A 23,939-nucleotide genomic window follows, 5' to 3' on the forward strand; every position below is an offset into this window, starting at 1 on the left:
TGGACAGCAGCGCAGTGGGGTAAGGTACTCTTTACTGATGAGAGTAGATTCAGTCTCAGCAGCAATTCTGGATGTCAGCTAATCTGGCGAGAGGTTGGCACACGGTATCACCCCGCAAACATCAATGAAAGGGATCGATATGGCAGTCGAGGTGTTCTTGTCTGCGGAGGCGTTATCTTGGATGGAAGTACACAACTCCAGATACTGGAAGGCGGTACTGTAACCGGTACACTCTACTGTACTGAGGTAATCCTTTCCTGTGTGTGTCTGTTCCGAGGTGCCATTGGTCCCGAGTTCGTGTTATGGATGATAACACCACTCCCCATCGCATTGCACCTGTTGATATGCTTTTGGAAAATGAGGACATTGTTTGTATGGATTGGCCTGCCCATTCAGTCGATCTAAATCCCATCGAGCACATATGGGATGCTCTGGGGAAATGCCTAGCGGCACGTCCACACCCACCAAAAAAGTTTCACCAGCTGAAGATGGCGCTGACAGAGGAATGTAGTAGTAGTAGTGGCATGTGATGCAAGAAAGCAAATGTATGAGCTTATGCAGCATCAGCCAAAAAAAAAAAATAAAATAAAAATAAAAATAATAATAAAAAAAATCAATAAATAAAAAATAAAAAAAAATCACACCATTCCCTCCAAATGCCTGTCCAGTTCCTCCTTAAATTTATTCACCCTATCAACTTCCACAATGACAGATGGAAGTTTGTTCCAGCAATTAACCACCCGCTGGCTAAAGGCAAATTTCCGCACATCTAATCTACATCTGTCTTTTCTTAATTTGAATTTATGCCCCCTTAGGTTCGTAATCTGAACAAGTGGAAGGATCCCATCAGAATTCACCGTGCTGAACCCATTCAAGGCCTTATACACCTCAAATGGATGATGTTACCACAAGAACTTATCAACAACATTGTTCTAAGTATGGACAGGTGGTGCAATGCCTGCATCGACATTAAGGGTGGCCATATCTCCTACTGAGGACCACCTCTTCCCTTTGTTCCCTCTTTGGCAGTGATGCATCTGTATCATGGCAGCCAGTGCTATGTTGCCATTTTTGAATAAAGTCCCTCTGTACCGTTTTGTTTCCATCATTGTGTCTGTGTTATTTCCTTTGTCATTTCTGTAACTCACAATGTTCCTTTGGTATGCTTTTCCCCATATCCAGGCCACTCCTATGAGAAGCTACAGATGAAAACCTGATGATCCTTAAGTTTTGCACACCAGTGTATATACTGGTAATCTGATTATGTCAAGAAATAAGAAAGGAGCATTAAAAAAAAGAAAAGAGAGTATTCAACGGAGAATGGGAATTGCAATATTACGTTGTTGCAGTGAACAATAAAATGATGTGTTTGCTCTACGATGGCCTATTGGCAACAGTGAAGAAATACATTGCATATCAGCATTATATGACTCATAAGGACAGTAAATATGCTAAACTAGAAGGAGAGCCTTGAAAGTCTGCATTTAAGAAAATGAAAGGTGGAAAGCAGCAGGAACAATTATTAAAAATTACATCAAAACTACTACAAGGGACTGACATCGCTGAATCAACATATAAAGTAGCATATATACTTGGAAGAAGAGGTAAGCCATTTAGCGATGTGGAAATCATAAAAGAATGCATCATTGAAGTTGTGGGATGATTTGATTTAGCTAAGGTTAAGAAGTACAAACAACTACCTCTTTGAAGGAGGACGATAAATGATCGGCAACATGAATTAGCCTGTAATATAACAGAACAGCTTCATGCAGTAAGTCTAAGACATTTATTATTCAATCGCTTGCCTTGGATGAATCCACTGACATTACTGACTCAGTGCTGGTGTTATTTTTTATTTGTGTTATAACTGCAGATTTTCATTGTCATGAGGAGTTACTGGTTTTCGGTACCCTTACTGCCAGGACATGAGGCGCCTCCGTAGCCAGGTGGGAAGGAGCAGCAGTGCGTAGCACACGCTTCTTGATTAGACCGGGGTTCGAGCCCATCACCACCAAATACGGAGGATGCGGAAAGGTCAGGGAATGACCACCGCATATCCCGGAGCAATATGGCCTTAGTTGCTAATGCTCCAAAAAACCAAACAACAAACAAGCCAGGACATGTGGAATTGACATCTTCACCATCTTCAAAGAAAAATGCCATGAAGCAAAACTGAATTTATGTAATTTAGTAAGTGAATGCACAGATGGTGCAACTTCCACGAGAGGAAAACATGAAGGATTTGTTGCGTTACCGCAGAAAAAATTGCCAGATCCAGATACTTTGATTTCCTTTCACTGTATTCTTTATCAGCAGAATCTGTATGCCAAATCTACTGTTTTAAGTGACACATTAAATAAAGTTATAGGTATTGTAAACTACATTCGAGGAAATACATCACATCATCAATTTCGCAACATGCTTCAGCTTTGATGATGAACATTCAGCATGGATCTGCCATATCATTCTAAAGTGTGCTGGTTCTAAAGTTTGACAAATATTTGTCCTTGTCCCAAGGACAAATATTTGTCAAACTTTTATCTTTGCGAAAACAAATCGCAAGCTTTTTTGAAGAACTGAATTAATAGTGTGAATTGTCAAGAGTGGAATTCTGCAGAGATATTGCATTTTTGTGTGATATAATGTCAAAGCAAAATGATCTGAATATTTTTTTGCAAGGTAAAACCAAATCTATATATGATATTTGGCCTAAAATTCAGGCATTTCGGAAAAAGCTGACCTTTTTCAAAACCTTGCTTACCCGAACGGGACTTTCGGCTGAACACTTTCCTGAACTAGTAAAAGTAATTAATGAACAGAATACAAACAAATCATTAAGGAAATCTGACATAAAAGAATACACAGCTGTTCTAGACTCCCTGATTTAAAAATACAATGAAAGGTTTGCTGATTTTGAGAAACATGATCTCACACTGAAACTAGCTTTTCAACCACACCTGATTGATGTCCCCAGAACACCTGATGACTTACAAATGGAATTAATTGAGCTCTCAGAAGATAATATTCTGAAGTTGCTGTTTGTTGTGAGAAGGATCCTCTTCAAATATGGAAAAATGCTGTTGAATACCCATGTCTACGTCAACATGCTTGTCGAATGCTATCTTGTTTTGGCACAACCTACTGTTGTGAATCAACATTTTCATATATGACACAAATTAAAACAAGCTTGAGATCTCAGATGATGGATATTCACTTGGAGGACCAATTAAAACTACGCTCACCGATGTTGGAACCAAATATCAGATTACTATCGGGCATTAAGTAGTTGTAAAAAAGTCATTAAATGGTTTGTTGTCTAAGTCTGTCCTTTTTCAGGTTTGTTATCATCTTTGCTAAACAAATAAATGTCTTCGCTAATTTATTTTGTTTAAATTCCTCATACAATAACAGGCTGTAATTAAAATTGTAAATATGCCTACAAAAATATAATTTTTTTGTATATATTTAATTCTCAGCATGCGGCCTAATAGTATTTTGGTTAAATAAAATATGGCCTTCCAGTGTAAAAAGGTTCTCCACCCCTGATCCAGGACTATTAAATAAATGTTTTTTTTTTTTGATTATGAGTTTCAAACTTTTATTCTACAACCACTATTTTTTTTATTTTTTTAGCATTAGTATTAGTAGTGGGAAATTACGCAAGAAAGCAAGCTTTATACACCTTCAGCAAAAAAAAAAAAAAAAATGCACACACAGTGATATCTTCCATTTCACCTATTCATTTCCTCCAATAGTTTGTTTAATGTTCCTTCAATTGATTTAACCTATCAGCTTCCACAACAACAGATGGAAATTTGTTCCATCAATAAATCACCTGTTGGCTAAAGGCAAACTTCCACATATCTATTCTGCAATTGTCCTTCCTCAGTTTAAATTTGTGTCCACCCCTTGTGTGTGTAGTCTGAGCAAGAAGAATCCCCTCAGGTATATAAGGCTCTAAATGGATTGAGCTTGCTCAATCCATTCATGACCTTGCCTTATACAATGGGATAATCATCTCCTTATCTCTGCTAGAAAATTCCTGTATATCATTGACAAAACCCCATGAGCTGTCCTGGCAGCCTGTCTGCATTGCCTGGTTAAGTAACTTCATATCAAACTATATAATTACCCCCAGGTCTTTTTCATTTTCAACTACCCTGAGTTGTTACTTACACAGCTGGTATTTTACTTTGGGGTTACTGCTACCCAGTGGTGTGCTGGTAAATTTTTAACAACTGGCCCACCCTCTTTGGAAACTACGCAGCTGTTTCTCTCTTTGAGAATTACAACCTCCTGAAAGTATAAGTGAAATTCCATTACAGCAGACATCTGCTTAATTTTGCCTGGCCACTTTTTCTTAGGGCAATGACCTTATCAGGTTTACAACAATTCTAGAAATGTGAAATCATTGACAGGTGTCGAGCACGGGAATGTTATTACCTTAAGAAGAAGTGGCTCAGGGAAAATTAAGTGGATATTTGTTGGAAATAATATTCCTGTAAAATTGCTAGTGGAGATAATCCTTACACAGGCTATTATATAAAGAAGGGGGCAGGGGAAAGGAAGCACAAAGAGTGCTGAAATAAATGCACCCTGGCTGAATTTTCAACTATCTCCTGTAGGACCAGCACATTCTGCCTTAGGGGTTGCTGCTGTGTTGCCTGACAATCAAGTGCAAAATATGGTGTTAATGTGGGCAGTTGAGAGTGAGAGCCAGATATTTAGGCAGATAGTAAAGGAATTTCTCCTCAACATTCCAAAAATTATGGAATATTAAATTATATGCCACTCAAATATATGCCACAGCAAACATCTTAATAACCCCCTGCTGTGTTTCTTATATAATTCCATATCTATCCACATGATCCTGCATTATATCCTTAATCATCGATTCCATAATTTTTGCTGCCAGAGATTAAACATACAGGGCTGTAATTTCCCATTTCACCCTTGGAACCACCTTTGTAAATTGAAGTGATATTTATACATATCCAGTGTACCAGGACTTCACCTGAGTTCACAGACATGTTTTAATAGAATAATAAATATGCATCTGAAAATCTGTCTTGCTGCTTCCTTTAATATAACTGGGTAAGTCCTGTCAGTTCATTTGCAGTTTTTGCATTCAAACATTATGCAGTTTCTATTCCAGTCTATTTTTAGTGATCATTATAATTAAACTGAATTTTCTTAGACAAGAATAATTTATTTCTCCTGTATAATGGTAGCAAAAAAAAAATAAATAAATAAAATAAATCCCGTACTAGGTACATAATGTGTCCTGACACTAGCATATTTAATTTGTTTTACATTTAAGTGTCATCAGCAGACATTAAAAACTTTTTAATTTTCAGATATTAATAAAATTCATGGATAATAATATAACAGTGTGTTTTTATTTTATTAATAATAATTACATATCGGTTACTGATAGTATTGTTCTGACTAAATGATGACTAAAGTAGGATATATAATTTTTACATTGAAGAGATTTATTTTAGTTCATGACTAAATACATCATCTATAGTTGTTCCGTTACGTGTAGTATTTATTGAAAGATCTGATGACATGTCCAAGTTGAAGAATGTTTTCATAAATGTGCAGAACTCTTTTCCAGCCTCAGAGTTTAATTGTAAAGAAAAAAATTACATTCAATCTGAAAACACCAGGTGACTTGAAACCAGATGCGTTTTCGAATTAATGCATTTCCCAGTTTTCTGAAAGTTTTTGTATCTTAAAATCTTAATATTTCTGTTTCTAAATTCTTTAGCTTTCCTACGATATGCTGTACATCCACATTGTCCCGTTTATTACGTGAGAAAATTTCCTTGGTTACATGTTCATATAGGTGCCTCTGTAGCCAGGTTGGCAGGAGCAGCAGTGCGTAGCACACGCTTCTTGATTAGACCGGGTTCGAGCCCGTGACTACCAAATACGGAGGATGCAGAAAGGTCAGGGAATAACCACCACATATATCTGGAGCAATATGGCCTTAGTTGCTAATGTTCTTAAAAACTAAATAACAAACAAACATATTTTCAAACATGTGTTCATATTTTACACTGTCCTGGAAAAAAAAAAAACTACTGCAATTTTCAGAGGTTTGAAAGTTTTTACCCTAGTAAAATTTACTCTGTTTTTAACTTCAAAAAAATTGGATTTTAAGCTCTAAATTCACTTTAACTTGTGACAGATAAGTGACATGTGCTCAATAAAGGAGACATGTCTGTTGCTTTCTGAAGTTTCTCACTTCTGAAATTTCTTTGTCATTTTGCGTACTTCACTTGTGATAATCTTATGCATGAAAGGGGACCTGTGGTCTCACTGGCAATTTGGAGTTGAATCTTTTTTTTAAATTACTCTAATCTCTATATGGGTATACTTTATTTATTTATTTCTTAATATTTAGTATGGTTGGTGTTAAAATTTAAGTAAACATTAGTGACATTCTTTCTTGGTTGACTTTTTTTTTTTAGCTTTATTTTCCATTTGGTCAGCAATAGAAAGAATGTCACGTTTAGCATTTTATTTATTTGATTTTTGAAAAAAAATGTTTATTTGTTTTGAGAAAAAATGGATATGAATTATGTTGTCTTGTAATTCTTAATATGTCTCCCCCACCACTTTATAGGAAGAAATTGTTGAGATTCTTCAAAATCAGTTACAGAAACCTAACAATTTGGCCTTAGATGCAACCCTTGAGTGAGTATAATTTTTTTAAAAATTACCCTAAATAAAAATAACAAAACAAACAAGATTTATTTAGTAAATTTTATTGGTATCATGAAGAAATTAAAAAAAAAATAATAATAATTTTATTATAGTTAGGGAAGAATGTTAAATTACATGGTTGCTTACCATTTAAGATTATTACTATATGTAATACCACTGTTATACCATGTGAAATTAATAATATAGTTTATTATGCTAATCGCCTAAACCACTATATATAAGGTGACATTCAGGCATCTTGCCAATACCCATCATAAGACCATGCTGTTGGGGGATAGAACAATAGAAAGGGTTACAAATTTGACTTATGTTACAATAACAATTACAAATATCACAGGCGCCTACGTAGCCAGGTGGGCAGGAGCAGCAGTGCGTAGCTTACGCTTCTTGATTAGACCGGGGTTCGAGCCCATGACCGCCAAATATGGAGGATGTGGAAAGGTCAGCAAATGACCACCGCATATCCCTGGAGCAATATGACCCTAGTTGCTAATGCTCCTAAAAAAAAATCAAATCAATAACAAATATTACAATTCCAAAAATTATTGATTAATTGTGAATTTTAAGTCTAAAGTATTAAGTTTGAATTACCATTACAGTAGAAAACAGATATTTAAGTAAATTCAAATATATAAAAATTAAGTTCTTATATGCTGACAGAAACCTGATGTGCATCCAGCGAAGAGGTGCTGCCAGCACTTAATTTATAGGTGAGGGATTAAGACCATTAACCAATAGAATGGTGCCAAGCAGTGATGTATTCGGGCCGTAACGCTCCAGTACTTTTTCTGAATGTCATAATAGAAAATCATTAAATTTATACACCTAATATTATGAAACTATGGCATAATCAAAGGGGAGGGAGAAATATCTATTTTACCCATTGCTACTAAAAATATATATTAATAGTAATCTTTAAAATTAATATATTTCTTTAAAATTTATTTAAAAACAAATATAAATTTCGCAATGAAACTTGAACATTTCTTACTAAAGTACAATATGTTAGATAAAGAGATCCAACGAATGAGATATACTGTGATGTGTGCAAACGCTGCATTTTGATTCGCCATGAGCTGAACTCTAGAACTGGTTGTTCTATGAACCGTGAGTCTGAAGTCTGATTCGGTTACTGTACAGTCTATGTGACATTATCATATAGTCTTTTGGAGAACGAGCATTCTGGTACTATTTTTTTTAGCAATACACCTCTGGTGCCAAGTTTTGTATTCTGGATCTGGTGGTTCTTGTGTAGTGGAAACCTGGGGTGACCTTTTCTCTCCTATCAGTGTGCAGGCTGGTTCTGAAGGTCTAGAGGGGGGGGGTTGTATGTGAGCCGCTCTTCTGGATGTCTGGATTATTATGTTAATTTCCTGGTTTTTCATTTCCTCTTATTGAAAAGGTGTAAATATTGTGGGTTGAATTCGACCCTCTGTTTTCTGTTGATTGCTGAGACTCCGAACATTTTATGAAGACGGCTTCGTTAAATTTCCTTCTGTTGTGTTGGCTGTCTGTAGAGAGGATGCTAGTGTTGTTGAACTCCCATTTGTCACCATATTGGAATGCATGCAGGGCCTTTGTTGGACTTTAGTACTTTTCCACGTTGTACATCTTTTTTATGTTCTCTGATTCTGAAGTTGAATCTTTTCTATGATTCTCCCATATAAGTACCCCCACACCTACAGTCAATTTTGTAGATAGAACCTCTAGGGTTGTAGGGGTTATTGGGTTGTTGTTTTAAGGTCTGCTTAATGGAGGCTGAACTCGAACTGGGTGGAGATACTAAAGTTCCTAGCTTCTTTTGCTATTTTGTTGGTATGTAAAGTATGCATATGGAGGTGTTTTTCTGTCCCTGCTAGGTTGGGGTTGTGTGACAGTCTTGAAGATGTGTTTTTTGACTCTGTTAATAACATGGTTTTTTTTTTTTTTTTTTTTTTTTTTTTTTATGAAAACCCCAAACACGAGAGGTATTAGAACCTGTAGTACTTAGTACCGTGCTTGGGTTGGAAGTTGAGAAGTTGAAAAAAGATATTTGTTGACATTAGACTTGAACTTCGGTAGGCTACAATTATCAGGAAATACATGTAAAGGAAGGCTGTTCCAGAAAACAGCAGTTGAATGAATAAACGAGGAAGATGAAAAGTTGATTCTGTGAGTTTTGAAGTTGGACAGTAAATGGATGTTGGCTGGTGGTGTGCTTGGACTGTTTTGAAAGAGTGAGTAGGAATTAAAGAAGCCAATTCAGAAGAACAGTGCCCATGGAAGTATCTGTAGAAAAGGCATGCAGCAGAAACAGTACGTCTGTGAGACAGCGAGTGGAGAGACTCTGTTAAACATGAGTCATTAATTAACCTAACTACCTAGAAGCCTGAGAGAGGTTTTGGGGGTACCACTCCAGATGTGGGAACAATATTCCATGGCAGGGCAGATTTGCGATTTATACAGAGTGAGCAGCTGTTTGGAAGAAAAGTAACGCCGAGAGCGAAAGAGAAAACCAAGTTTTTTAGATGCAGAGGAAGCAATATTTGTAATCTCCTTGTGCCAAGAGAGATTGACAGTCAGGGTAATCCCCAAAAGAGATATATCATTTTGCATAGAAATTGGAGTGTCACCAAAGATAAGCATAGGAGCAGAAGAATCCTTTTTGCGAGATATAAGACAAGACTGAGTTTTAGAAGGATTGAAATCAACTAAGTTGTCTTTGCCCCACTGGAGAATTACCTGGAGATCGGCATTTAAGGAATTGTTAGTGGATATTCGAGAAGTTGAAGCTGATTGAGCAGGGCAAGGTGCTATCATCGGCAAAACTATGGATCGGAGGGAAAGAACCGGACCTTGGGGGACACCAGCATTAGTGGAGAAGTTAGAAGACAGAGAGCCATCTACCATCACACTAAGTGAGAGAAAACTGGATAACCAATTACAAAAACAGTTGGCAAACCATAAGATGGAATCTTGTTTTGAAGACTTTTATGCCAAACACGATCTAAAGCCTTTGAGATGTCGAGCAACTGCTTGTGTTTCACGGAACTTTTCCATTGAACTTGTCCATAAATGGGTAACATAAGCCAGAATATCACCAGTGAATCAACACTGATGGAATCCATACTGGCGATCATTGATCAGATGGAAGGTTTCTAGGTAGTTTAAGAGTTGGAGGTTAATTGATTTCTCCACTACTTTAGTTAGAGTAGAAGTAATTGCAATGGCACATTAATTAGATGGGAGGGATTTGTCACCCTTTTTTAGGAACTGGTTGGATATGAGCAAATTTCCAAGGAGAAGGAAAAACTCGTTTGGAATAAGAAAGTGAAAAAAGCCAGCAAAGAACAGGAGTAAGTTCAGGAGCACAGGTTTTGAGAACAAGTAGAGAAATACCATCAGAACCTGGAGCTTTCTTAGCATTAAGATTCGTCAAAATCCTTCTGACATTCTTTTGACGGAAGACCACAGGAGGCATTGAATGGAGCAAGTTGGAAATGATGGAAGGTGTTGTACCAAGATCATTAATGTTGTTGTTGTTTGGTTTTTAGGAGCATTAGCAACTAAGGCCATATTGCTCCGGGAATATGCAGTGGTCATTCCCTGACCTTTCCTCATCATCCGTATTTGGTGGTCACGGGCTCGAACTCCGGTCTAATCAAGAAATGTGTGCTACGCACTGCTGCTCCTCTACCTGGCTATGGAGGTTCCGAAGATCATTAATACACGAGTTGGACCTGCCTCCGTAGCCAGGTGGGAAGGAGCAGCAGTGCATAGCATACACTTCTTGATTAGACCGGGGTTCGAGCCCGTCACCACCAAATACGGAGGATGCGGAAAGGTCAGGGAATGACCACCGCATATTCCCGGAGCAATATGGCCTTAGTTGCTAATGCTCCTAAAACCAAATAACAAAAATAACATGAGTTGGAAGGAAAATGGGATTCTAGCAGGTCAGCTTTATCTTTGGCTGAAGTGACAACAGAACCATCTGGTTTTGACAGAGGTGGGAGCAGAGATGGGCAAAAGTTGCAGCTAATAGCTTTGGCAAGAGACCAGAATGCTCGGCTACCATTAGGGCAAGAAGCAAGCCTGTTCAAAATCTAGTTTGGACTGATTAATAACTGCTTTACAATTGTTGCGAGCTTTGGTGTAGGCAGAAAATGAAACTGAAGAATTGGAAACAAGCCAATTATGATATGCAACATTCTTGTCTTGAACAGCCTTAGCACATTTATTGGAAAACCAAGGTTTAGATAAAGGACAAGATTTTAAAGTGGAGTGTGGAATAAAGGATTCCATTCCTACAAGAATAATTTCACTGATACGATCTGAGCAAACGTTGACATTAGACGTTTTGAAATAGTAATCCGACCAAGGAAATGAAGAAAAAAATCTTGCAGGTCATTACATTTTGCATTCTTGTAATGCCAAACAATACAAGGTTGGGAATAGCCATGAGATAAAGGCTCCATTGGAGCAGAGACAATCACCAAATTGTGGTCTGATGTGCCTACAGGACCACTCACTTCGACTGTGTACTTAGAAGGGTTGTTTGTGAGAAAAAGATCAAGTGTGTTGGCTCTATGGTTAGGATAGTCCTGGATTCGTGTAGGTAAATGAACAATCTGTGCAAGGTCATTAGTAATTGCAAAAGCCTCAGCATCTCGACCAGCTTAGTCGGTGTGCATAGAAAACGGAAGCCAGCTGGAGTTGTGAATATTAAAATCACCAAGGAAAATTATCTCACTGTTAGGAAAGTTGGACTGGAGAAAGTCGAGTTGCAAAGAGAGGAAGTCAAAGAGCGCCAAGTGATTAGTGGAGTTGGGAGAACAGTAGAGACAACAGATGAATTTGACACAATGAGTTAGAGAGATTTTAAGCCAGAGAAGATCAAAAAGAGGAGATTCCAAATTTCCAAGTCTCTGACAGGGAATATCGGATTGAACATATGCACAAGTACCACCTTTTAGGCGAAAGGAATCATACAGCGAATAATTTGGGCAACTGAGATGAGCAGTAGTTGAATCAACTGATAACTGAGATTCTGTCAGAAAAAGTACATGGGGTTTGGCAGACTGCAAGTGGAAATGGACATCGTTGAAATTAGAATTGAGACCACTTATATTTGTGAAATGAACTAGGAAGTGTTTGGGAGGTTTAGATATTTTCGTAGATAAGCTTACTCTATTGGTTTGACAATTCATGGTTTATTCAATAGTAAGAAAAAGTGGGAGGGACACGCTGTATGAAGTAATGAAATTTTTGGATATTGCGTACACATGGTAAGAATATACCCAGATCCTTGATCCGTGGCCTCGACAATGCCTCCCGCATACACACTACTCGGACTCCCTCCAGTCACTATCTGGCAGAGTAGAGGTAGCAAGATCCAAAACACTAGCTGATCCAAAAGCCTCCTAAAGAGTTACCAATAGGTTCGGTTCAGTATAATAACTAGCGGCCTGCCTGTGAACACCGTTTTAAAGCTGTGCCCTCAAAATGTATGGAATATTGGATCGTGCCATGATGTTCATCATAACCTCAAAAGTCATCAGTCATACTGCATGAAGGAAGAGATGTGGAAGGGTTGACCGGAACTTGGCTCTGGGGACTAAACGTGGGTTCCACCACTTCAAGCTTCCAGTAAGCAAAGTAGTGGTATTGCACTGGTTGATGAGAGTCATCTTCCACCTAGTATTGCCTGGTAACACAGAGGGGCGGTATTCCTCCATGTTGTTTTTTTTTTTTTTTTTTTTTGATTTGGTAGTTGTTGGCGCATCGGCTTCTGTGGCCATATTGCACCTCTCAAGGTTTTTGCAGTACTTTGATCCAAGCCCGAGGTGGGAATCGAACCCGCGACCTTTGGGTTGCCGGGCAGGTACTTTACCCACTCGGCTAGCCCGGTCGGCCTCCATGTTGTGTGGGCAGCTCATCTCGACCCCTGCTTACGTTGGTTCACACCAACAGTGTGCTTGTGCATGGAGGTTATACCCATGATTACTAACAGTCCCACCATCGTGAAGGTGCAAGCAGAGGATTTGGCTCTCACAGACCGTCCGGACTTCGCCGAAATTGGGTCCACTGGACTTGAATGTCACCTAAATATCAGTTCCATCGGTGTTTTAGACTCCCAGGTAGCAAGTACAGCTTGTCTGGCCTATCTGAGAGAATGTCTATGACAACCTCAAGGATTTCCTATGTTGAGGAAATTCGGTCTTCGTGGCAAGCCTGGTTATTGTTTGTAATTTCTGTTGGAGATTTTCTTCTGTACAGATTCTGTGAACTCTGATAATGAAGGACTTGAGAACACCGATTTTTGTTGAGAAAGGATGGCATGATTTGTAGTGTAGGATGATCCCAGTGTCAGTAGGTTTTTGGTAAACTTCCATAAGTAGCCTTGGGGGTTTTCTTGTGAACAGGATGTCTAGGAAAGGAAGGCTGCTATTGTAGTCTATCTCCATTTTGAATTTGATTTTTTGGTTGTGGCTGGTGAGAACTTCAAAGAATTGTTGTAGGTTTTCTGTTCTATGGTTCCAGATAACTATTATATCATTGATGTACCTGCTCCAGAATTTTAGTTTTTTTTTCTGTTGGTTTTCCAGGAATTCTAATTTTGTCATAAATATTTCTGCCACAAGTGGAAAGAGGAGAGGGTGTTTCCCATGCTGAGACTACAAATCTGTGTGTGGAATCCTCTGTTGAATGTGAAGTATGACTTTCCTGTGTAAAGATCAACGAGATCTAATATTTCTGAGGTTGGTAGAGGCTTTGGCTATCCTAGAAGGATGTGGCTGTCTATTTCTTCAAGGAGACATGTTTTGGCTTCTTCTAGGGGTATGGTAGTGAACATGGAATCTAAGTTGAACAATACCAAGATATTGTCATTGTTCCACATTTTTAAGCCTGGAAATTAAATCTTGGCTGTTTTTCAACGATCTCTGGTTCTTTGGTCCTATTCGGGAGGGGAGTTGTGTTAACCATTTTGATATCTTTTGATAAATAAACATTGAATGATTTGTTACCATTTTGGGAAGGTATATATCTGCTTTCTGATAGTTAAATCTCTGAATTATTAAAGTTAAATCTATTTCTATACCCCTTCTTTATGAAAAGTTATAATTAATATGCTTGTTGATTGGATTTTTATAAATTATAAATTTTAATCCCATTTGTGAGTGTTGGGAAAGTTTTGCTTCCCTTGGATTTCCATGTTTAGATTATTGTATATCAAACCATGTCCTAAATGCCATTATATCATTTATATGTTATCAGAATTCTGCATTTCTGATAATAACAAAACTATGTATTTTGTTGTGCAGCAGGTAGAATTTTATAAGTACAGGAATACCTCGCATAGCGTGGTTTCGAACAGCATGGGTTTCACTATAGCGCAGTTTACAAATTGAAAAAAAAAAAAACTGTATTACGCACCAATATATTTGATATGTATGTATATATATAATGCCAGCACGTAGGCCAATGCATTATGGATTCAAGGCCATTCTGATTGTTGTCGAAACTCCCATTATATACGGACTCTGCTAACATTCATACATTAGTAAACACTCTAGATTCCTCGCGGTGAAGTCGTTGATTGTGCATAAGCTGTACAAATGGTTTTCGCTGTGTAATTTTATTAAAGATTATTTTTTAAAAATGTTACGCCATTATATATGCAAATATGAGTGGAAAGAAGAAATGTAATGGCGCTGAGTGTTCTTCTAGATCCAAACATTGAATGAGGTATGAAAGTAAGGCAGGCGTTGCAAAATGACATTCGATGTTATAAAGAGATGTATGCAGATAAAAAGAAAAAACTGTGCAAACTAAGCTTATCAGTTATTTTTCAAAATAAAAATACAGTACATACTTCACTTATATTTTTTTGGTATGTACATACTGCAATAAAAATCATTTCTACTGTACTTACTAGTATTTTTCATTTTTATCATTTTAGTTTCTTTTTTTGCAAGAACTTTGTGTGCATCAATTTATAGTAAACAAACACCCATATATTTTTGCAACTCGACCGATATAATCAAATTATCGGAACGCATTGCATTAAAATACATACTAATAATACCTTGATCAGCACGGTTTTGCATAGCGTGGTATATTTTTGGCACGAATTAACTGCGCTATGCGAGGTATTCCTGCAATATGGTTTTTAGAAGTTATTCTCTATATATGTATACAATTTTATATATAAATTTTTTTATTGCCTAGAATCGAAAAAAGAAAAAAGAGGCAGTGACACAGAACAGGTCTTATATGGAAAGGTTTATAAATGTCCTAAAATTATATTATACATCAAGCACACCACTTCATAAAAAAGGACATGCATCACAAAATTCAAACCAAATAGTCGTCGTCTTGTAACCAGTGGAGAGGATCTAAGGTTAAGTTTACAAGTTGCTCTTGATGATCACAGCATTAACCTAAAATTTATCTGTAGTCAAGACCCTTCATAAAAGTGGTGTAAGAGCAGGAACAGTTCTTGAGTTGGGACAAAGAAATCTCTGTGCCACAAATTTCTTCCATACAGGGATAGCAATAAGATCACTGACAAGGTGTCATTTAAACCAATGAATATATTTCAAGCACAGTTTTCTCTATTTACTGTACATTTAGACTGGCAAAGCTGATGTCAGGCAATATATTCCTATGAAGCTACTTAAAAATGAAAAAATTTAAAGGCAGAAGAGGTTGAAGAGTTGAATATGATACTGACAATTGGATAAGTGAGGTATACAACATAATAAGTAAATATAAAGAAAAATACTTGAGTGTAATGGGTGAGAATCATAGGCAAATCAACCTTGAGAGACACCCTAAGTAGAAAAAGTCACATTTTCACTGTGATAATTAAAAGGCAGACAATTTGGAACAAGGTAGATCCCCAAAAGCTGAATTGTATAAACTGATAGCCTGTGCCATGCTGTCAATAAAAAACTTAATATACTTGGTTTTGATAGGATTTATTACCAAATCAAAAAATGAATATATTGTAAAAATTCAACCGAAGCTTGATTGTATTGAAGTGGCAGTTGTGAAATATTCAAACCATGAGATTTTGAAGTAAAGGAAAACAGATTGTTAGCATGGGTAAAAAACAATCTAAACTTAACTGAAGATCTTCAAAAAAATATATATCAGTTTTAAGATAGATTTTGTTACTTCATTCTCAGAATCTGAGATAACAACAAATATTATTCGACTTTGCAGATTGTTTTAGAACATCTTTGTATTTACTGAGATATAACTACCAAAGAACAGTCATGATTGTGTACAATACCTAACAGTTCCCTAGCTGATTTTTTCCTCTGCTAATTGTAACCACCTCCCTCCATAACAATATGTAGAATTTGTTTGCCAGGGTTTAGATTCAGCTACCACAGAGATGATAGGAATTCTTAAACCTCTTCAGTGCGATATAGTTAATTGGTCTTAAATGCAGGGAGTGGGGCTTTTCAGCCTACAAAACATGCAAATTGGCCCATGAACACACACTCGTACAGACATAATATGCACTGTTGCAGTATTGCCTAAGGTGCTGATGTGCCATAAAACTGATAGGGACAGTTGCAACAAAGTAACCACCTGCTGCCAAGGCAACTGTTCTTTCTAGTCTTACTGTAAATAAAACTGATGCAATCAAACAGTGTTTTGCACTGTTTTATATATATGTGCTTCAGTTGTGTGTGTTTGCAGATAAGACCCAGATCATTGGCTCCAATTCCAAAGAAAGATAATCATAATGGATCAGTATTCCTGCAACTTTACTTAGATATTGTTCATCCAGTCTTATATTTATTTGGCATAATATAAGTGCTTTTCTAAGCTGGCTGTTATAATCTTCTGTAGTTCTCTACTCAGTGAAGGGAATTTCTGAGAAGCATCAATCACTGTTTGGAAATGGAAAGATCCATCATTAAGATTTTTGCTGATACTATTATGATATTAAGCTGGCTGGGTTCTTGACAGTTTGGTAAGCTTTGGACCTGCTTTAATCTTAATGCTCCTCTCCATTCAGATGTTATTTTATTTATTTTTTTTTTTTAGGAGCATTAGCAACTAAGGCCATATTTCTCCAGGGATATGCGGTGGTCATTCTCTGACCTTTCCGCATCCTCCGTATTTAGTGGTCACGGGCTCGAACCCCAGTCTAATCAAGAAGCATGTGCTACGCACTGCTGCTCCTACCCACCTGGCTACAGAGGCGCCTCCATTCAGATGTGCATGAAAAGCAATGAACATCTGCATCAACAGCTTAGCAACAAAATAGGCACAGTTAAATTGTGGTCATGTGGAAAATAGAAACTGATATGTTCATTCTGAACCCATTCTCTGTAGTTGCCCAAGTGAGCCCTACATCCTTGATCTCTGGAGAATATATTGCCCCCCTCTGCCCCAAAGCAGGCCTTCTGCTTAGGGGCTTCAAAGTGCTAAATAAGTGCAGAATACTTTTTGGGATCCATTTGGTGTAAAACTGCATTTTATATTTGTTTTCTCCAGGAAAGTTAAGTTCATAAGTTTTTCTTTAAGATTTTAATGATTTTTCTGAGTTACATTTTAAAATCTATTTCATGACATGTTTTATGCACCTCAACACACACGACAATCTCATAAGCCAAATAGTTTTTGCAAAGTTAAAAATTTGACAGTTTTTGGAACATTGTCTTGAAAAAACGTTAATTATTAAGTGGTTATTGTGAAAAATTGAATTAGCATTAGATCAGCTCTATTCAACTTTTTAGCTTATGTTTCCTAGCTCAATTTCATGGGAGTGTTTTGTAATAAATTATTTAAATATAAAATATTTTCTGGATTATAAGATGCACTTTTTACCTGGAAAATGTTGCCTAAAATTCCCCTGCATCTTATTGTCTGAAGGTATACTAGGTGCATGCAGTGGTGTCTAGACACAGTATGGATGGTCAGAATGTGAAGGTGGCCTTCCAAAAAAAAAGCTAGCTCATTTATTGTGTGACCATTTCAGATCATGCATAACAGGTTGTTGCTGAATTAAATAGAGAGCAGTAATTCTAGGAGGCCTTTGCTGACTGCAGTCATTTGACATTTCAATTAATAAACCCATCAATTAATAAAAGTATTTATGTGAGCAATGGACGAAATGGGAGGAGACACGAAATCATGATTTGACATTAACAGAATGAATGAAGCAACAAACCATTTCCCAGATGTACAGTTGGGTGAAAAATTAATATGAGTTAGTGAAACACGAGACAGTTGTCATCACTTTCAAGAATTGTGGAATCAGTAATGGCCTTGATATGGTATACTCTTTGAAGAAAGTGAAAGTTCAGACCATAACATCAGTAATGATGCATGATTGACATTATATAATACGCAAAATCTTCATTTTACACTGATATTTTGTTCCTTAAGCAGTTTTAAATTTGTTTCAAAAATATGCAATAAAATATTTTTTCTCAAAAATTTTTCTTAAAAAATATGAGTTGCTTCTCATAATGTGATGCATATTATCATCCAGAAAATATGATACATTGCAAGTAAATGGATCAGTGCCAAGAATATCAGCCCTTGGCATTCATCGAAATGCTGATTTAGGGATTATATTTATTGTACAAATATACTGGTATTTGAGTTGATGTATTTGTACTGGAGAGGATTAGAAACAGGTATTGGGTTCTGACAGAAATTGATTTACACTATCGATTTACAGTGATTTACAGTTTGCACACAATGCACTAGGTGGCAAGACTAGTGCATTGTGTGTTTATGTACTTGTCACCCTTTCTGCTCGAGCTGGAAGAGGTAGACCAATTGTTTGAAATTTAGTAAGGATGGTTTGAAAAAATAATGCTACTATGCATTATGTTTTGTCTTTCTTGTCTGAGGACACTTTTGTCCCTCTAGTGAAGGTGACCTCAGGCTTGTGCTGTTTAGAAGTGACTACATTTATCCATGAGACAACCTAATGTTACTACTATTACTAATATCATTTTTAATCAAATAACATCACATATGTGGTAATGGCTGCTTTCAAGATAACAATATGGCTGTCAAAAACACTAAATCTGTTTATGGGTGGTTTAAGGAAAGTGATGGTAAATTCAGCTTTTCTGCAACATTCCCCACCCACCTTTCATCTCCGGTTAAGAACTCCATTGAAAATCTATGAACATATTAAGATGCAGTATACAGGGCGACTTAAAGGATGCATCAAACATATAGATGAAAAACCCATCATAATGAGGAATAGCTGATTGAGGCTGAGCAGTATGAAATTAGCTCTATGAAACATATTAAGATGCAGTATACAGGGTGACTTAAAGGGTGCATCAAACATATAGATGAAAAACCCATTATAATGAGGAATAGCTGAGTGAGGCTGAGCAGTATGAAATTAGTTCTATATTCTGTGTTATTTCGTTTTTAGGAGCATTAGCAACTAAGGCCATATTGCTCCTGGGATATGCCGTGGTCATTTCCTGACCTTTCCGCATCCTCCGTATTTGGTGGTCACGGGCTCGAACCCCGGTCTAATCAAGAAGTGATTAGACCGGGGTGTGCTACGCACTGCTGCTCCTGCCCACCTGGCTACGGAGGTGCCAATGAAATTAGAAATATTGAAATTTCAGAAGATTGTTTATTAGAAAAACTTTTCAGCCTGATGGGAAGTAAGACTCTTGGAGGGCCCAGTAATTATGAAGAAGGTGGCAAAAGAGTGCATTGAATCATTGAAGTTAATTATGAGAGCATCATTGGACAAACAGAGAGAGAGAGAGAGAGAGAGAGAGAGAGATAGAGATAGAGATTCTCTGGATTGGAAAAGTGCTAATGTGTCACCCGTACATAAAGCTGGTTTTAATAGGAAAGTGGGCAACTACAGACAGTCAGTCTGATTTCAGTGGTAGGGAAAATTGTGATGTCATTGAAAAAGAATGCAATACAGGAACATTTAGATAGAAATGGAATTCTAAAGAATACAGAATAAAGAATACACTGTGGTCTTGTTAAGGGAAAATCATGTTTAACTGACCTGTTAAACAAGACCTAGTTAGCTATTTTGATACAGTTACTCATAAGTTGGATATAGAAAATAATTTTAACATTGTTTATTTTGGTTTTTGCAAAGCATTTGACTCAGTTCCTCATGGAAGGTTGTTGTGCAAGCTGGAACATGTTAGGATTAATGGTAAGATTCTAAGATGGATCACAGGGTAGTTGCAGGTCAGGAGGCAGAGGGTTGTGATTAATGGATATTCCTCATGGTGTAACGTCAGAAGTCACCCCAGTGATCAGCTCTTGGACCACTTTCTGATTTTCATAAATGACATTGATGAGGGGATAAATGCATGATGTCAAAAATTGCAGATGATGTAATGATAGGGAGAGTCATTAATGATCAGTGCCAAACAGCACTCCTTCTGACCATCCTTGGATAGGCTCCAAGGATGGTCAGAAAAATAGCAGCTACGCTTTTATGCTGCAAAAACTAAGGCCTTACGCATGGTGAATAGCAACCCAAACATTTGGAGGGGTTTGAATTAAAAACAGTGCAGGAAGGAAGGGATTTGGGAGTTACAATACAGTAAGACATGAAGTTTTCCAAGCAGTTAGACAGATGACAAGGAATGCCCATGTTGTCATACCAGTGATTTATTGTATGTTTCCGTAGAGAGAGAGAGAGAGGAATTTTTTTTATTTTTATATTTTGACTGTTTCAGCAAACTCCTAGGGCTTCCTTATGTTATGTGACTAATGCTAATTTTGGGAATGCGTTCTGCTGGGTTTGATAAAAGTTGATTATAATAGCCTTATACAGTGCCCTGTGAAGCACTGTATAAGGCAATTGTAAGTTCACACCAAGTATGGAGATTGAACCTAAAAAAAAAAGACATTGAGCTTCTTGAATGGGTCCAAAGGTAGGCAACCTGCTTGGTGAGATCTGCAAAAGGGTACCCTCATGAGGATAGACCTTGAATATGTGAAAGGTAGGCAACCTGCTTGGTGAGATCTGCAAAAGGGTACCCTCATGAGGATAGACCTTGAATATGTGAAAGGTAGGCAACCTGCTTGGTGAGATCTGCAAAAGGGTACCCTCATGAGGATAGACCTTGAATATGTGGGCTACAGAGCTCAGGAACCTGTCATCTTAGAGGGGACTTGATTGAGGTCTATAAGGCTCTAAAAGAAGATAGTAAGATGAATGAAGGTGAAATTTTTGCTATTATAAATGATTCCAGAACTGTAGTCCATAAATGCAAATTACAGGAAATAAGATTTAGACTGGATTGTAGGATGTTTTCTTTTAGCCAGCAAGTTGTTAATTGCTATAATAAGTTATCTCTGTGGGTGGTTTAGCTTGTGGAAATTCAAAGGTCAGCTGGATAGTTAAAAATTAAAATTTCCTATATGAGGAGGGAAACAAGTTGGAAGTTTGTTTTTATTTTAATTATTTATTATTAATTTATTAATTTTATTATATATTTATTTTATTATTTATTTTTATATTTTGGCTATTAAAGCAAAAACCTAGGGCTTCCTTACATTATATGACTAATCCTAACTTTGGGACTGTGTTCTACTGGACATAAGGATAAAAAAAAAAAAAATTGATATGGACATTGATCCAGAAATGCTTTCCTTCAGAGTTATCACCTGTTTTCTTTTTTTGCATACAGTGAAGGTAGGTACACCTGTCTATAACTAAGATGATAGTTATTTGAATCATTTGCATATCTGATGTCACTACATTTTTGGAACAAATCCATCTACTTCTGGATGGAACAACTGTTCTTATAGGTCCAATCTAGCTGAGTGGTCATGCGAGGGTGTAGAAGGACATGTACTTTGAGTGGACTGTGGTTCAAGTCCAAGATATTAAATATGGTTAATTATTGTATTAATTGTCAAAAAAGTTAATGTAAACCCCTCTGACCTAGTGGTCATGCTGGAGTATAAATAAGAAATTTTTTTTAAAAGCAAATTGTCATTTATCAGTTACCTTACAGTCACCTACTATAAGTGATTCAGTATTTGTGCTGTTATTTTCAATTCATATGTTATTTTTTACCTTGATCATGAATAATCAGCATTCTAATGGCAGATATTCATTCCGTTTATGAATGAGTGAATGAGGACAGCAGTAAAGCTCAGTGTTCTCTATGGGAAACTTTTTCACAGTGATGATGTCTAGCCAAAGATATTTTTGCAGGCATCCATCAGTGTCTTCGAGTCACTGATGGATGGCTGTCTGGTTGTTCCCCAGTCACTGACTGGGGAACAACCAGAAGTGTCTAAACACCTCCTTTAGAGGAACAGGGGGAGGACATGATTGAGAAGGAGCCTGGAACTAGCATAACAAACATAGCAGTAGTGTTAGATGTTTCCACAGAGTTGCACATTCAACTCTGTGGAAAGTTCATAAGCAGCACCTTTACCCATATCACATGCAGTTAATGCAGTCCCTCTCACAAGATGATTTTTATCCACAAGGCGTGTTTTATCAATTGCTTTTGCAGCAGTATAGTGAAGCTTCTTTTCTCCATCATCTATTTATCACAGATGAATCATAATCACAAGGGATGTCATGAACTTTTTGCAATAGACACCAGTGGGCATGGGAAAATCTTTATGTTACCCATCTTGGCATCATTGTTAGCAGTTTTGTTGGAACATTTGGACTGGTATCATTGCTGGTTATGATTTGTCCATTTTTCCTGCTATGTATATCAGTGGTTAAAATTATAAATACTTGGAGGAACTATCTGCATTATACATACAACGTTATCAAATGTGGCTTTCACTTTGATGGGGCTGCAGCACATTTTTGCCTTGCTGCTTGAGAATTTCTTGATATTAAGTATCCTGGCCATTGGATGGTGGAAATGTACCATTTTTATGGCCTGCACGCCCTCTAAATTTAAATACACTGGTTTTTCTTTTTCTTATAGAGATACTTTAAGGCCCTTGTTTATGCTATCCCTTTTTTGTAATGCACAAATTCTCTAAGACTGGATCATGGATAGTTGTCATACAATTGAAAACGCTCTGGGAAATTTCAAGAATGTTTGTCAATCAACACGGAGACATTTTGAGATGTGTATTGCTGCTCAAAGAGGTCATTTTAAAAATGCGTGCTCTGATGTCTACATAAAGGAAAGTACTTATCGGTCACCTATGGTGTGCATTAATTACTTTAATAAAAATATAATGATAGACTTCACTCTATGAAAAGAGAAAATGTTCTATAACTTGGAAGAGAAGCATTTCCCCATATGGAGTTTTTTGTATCTGTATGCTCATGTAGAACCAATCCCCAAAGTTTGACAAGACCTTTCAAAAACACGTGTATAGCATACACTCTGCTGCCCTTATCACTGAATTAGGATTATTGCTACAGCAATAATTCTAATTGCTTAAAATTACACTAGATACCTTTCAACAACTGTTTGAAACCATGCCACATTGATTTCAAGCAGTAATTTTGGCATATGGCAATCTTGCAAGATACAAAAAATCTAATACAGCAGGCCCCCCGTTATAACACGGTTCGCTTTACGCCGATTCGCTATAACGCTGTTCTTACATTATAACCCATATCTGACTATAATGCTGTCAAAACTCGCCGTAACGCTATTTTACTAGCATACAGATTGAATTTTTGGCAAATCCGTCTTCAGTCCAGTCTGTTTTGAGCCCTTTTTTTTTTTTTTTTTTTTTTTTGGCAAAAGGAGAAAATAGCCACCATGAAATTAACTACAGTAATTATTTTTATAATTTCTACTCTATGTACAAAATTGAAACTTTCAATATGCTCTTATTTTCTTGGTTTGGATAGTTTCAAGGGAGAAATTCTTTTTTAGTACACAAGTTGAAAAAATTTACCATCCAGTGTCATATGTTGTTACGAAGTCTGCATTTTCTGTTCTGACCTGTAATAGAAAGATACTAAAAATAGATTTACTCCCTATCTCTTCTTTTGTTTTACTGTGGGAACTATAACTTGCGAAATGTTTTTCACACAATCAATTCCATGAGTGCTAAATGCGGTGCTGTTTCTTGTACAGTATTCTCTTGTCTTCTGAACTCCTCTGACCTTGTGGTCACCCGAAGTACATAAAATTTGTTTGTTTTACTGTTTTGGAAATTCCATAAACATTCTCCATGAGTCACACCATAATTGATTTACAGTACTTTTCCTGCTATAAACAACCATTTGATTTTAC

The 23,939-nt window shown here is 36.9% G+C and overlaps 1 protein-coding gene across 1 annotated transcript in view; it reads left to right on the top strand.

Moving 5' to 3' along the window:
- Window positions 1-6,638: 6,638 nt before the first annotated feature.
- Window positions 6,639-23,939, top strand: part of LOC150084144 (small subunit processome component 20 homolog) — a 229,120-nt gene continuing 211,819 nt past the window's right edge. Inside the window, exon 1 of the mRNA XM_090376132.1 lies at window positions 6,639-6,705. The gene's annotated coding sequence lies outside the window, so the exon portion shown is untranslated. The remainder of the gene's footprint in view (window positions 6,706-23,939) is intronic.

Source organism: Mastigoproctus giganteus, chromosome 6, assembly GCF_048544385.1.
Source record: "Mastigoproctus giganteus isolate SK-2022 chromosome 6, ASM4854438v1, whole genome shotgun sequence".
Lineage (NCBI taxonomy): Eukaryota > Metazoa > Arthropoda > Arachnida > Uropygi > Thelyphonidae > Mastigoproctus > Mastigoproctus giganteus.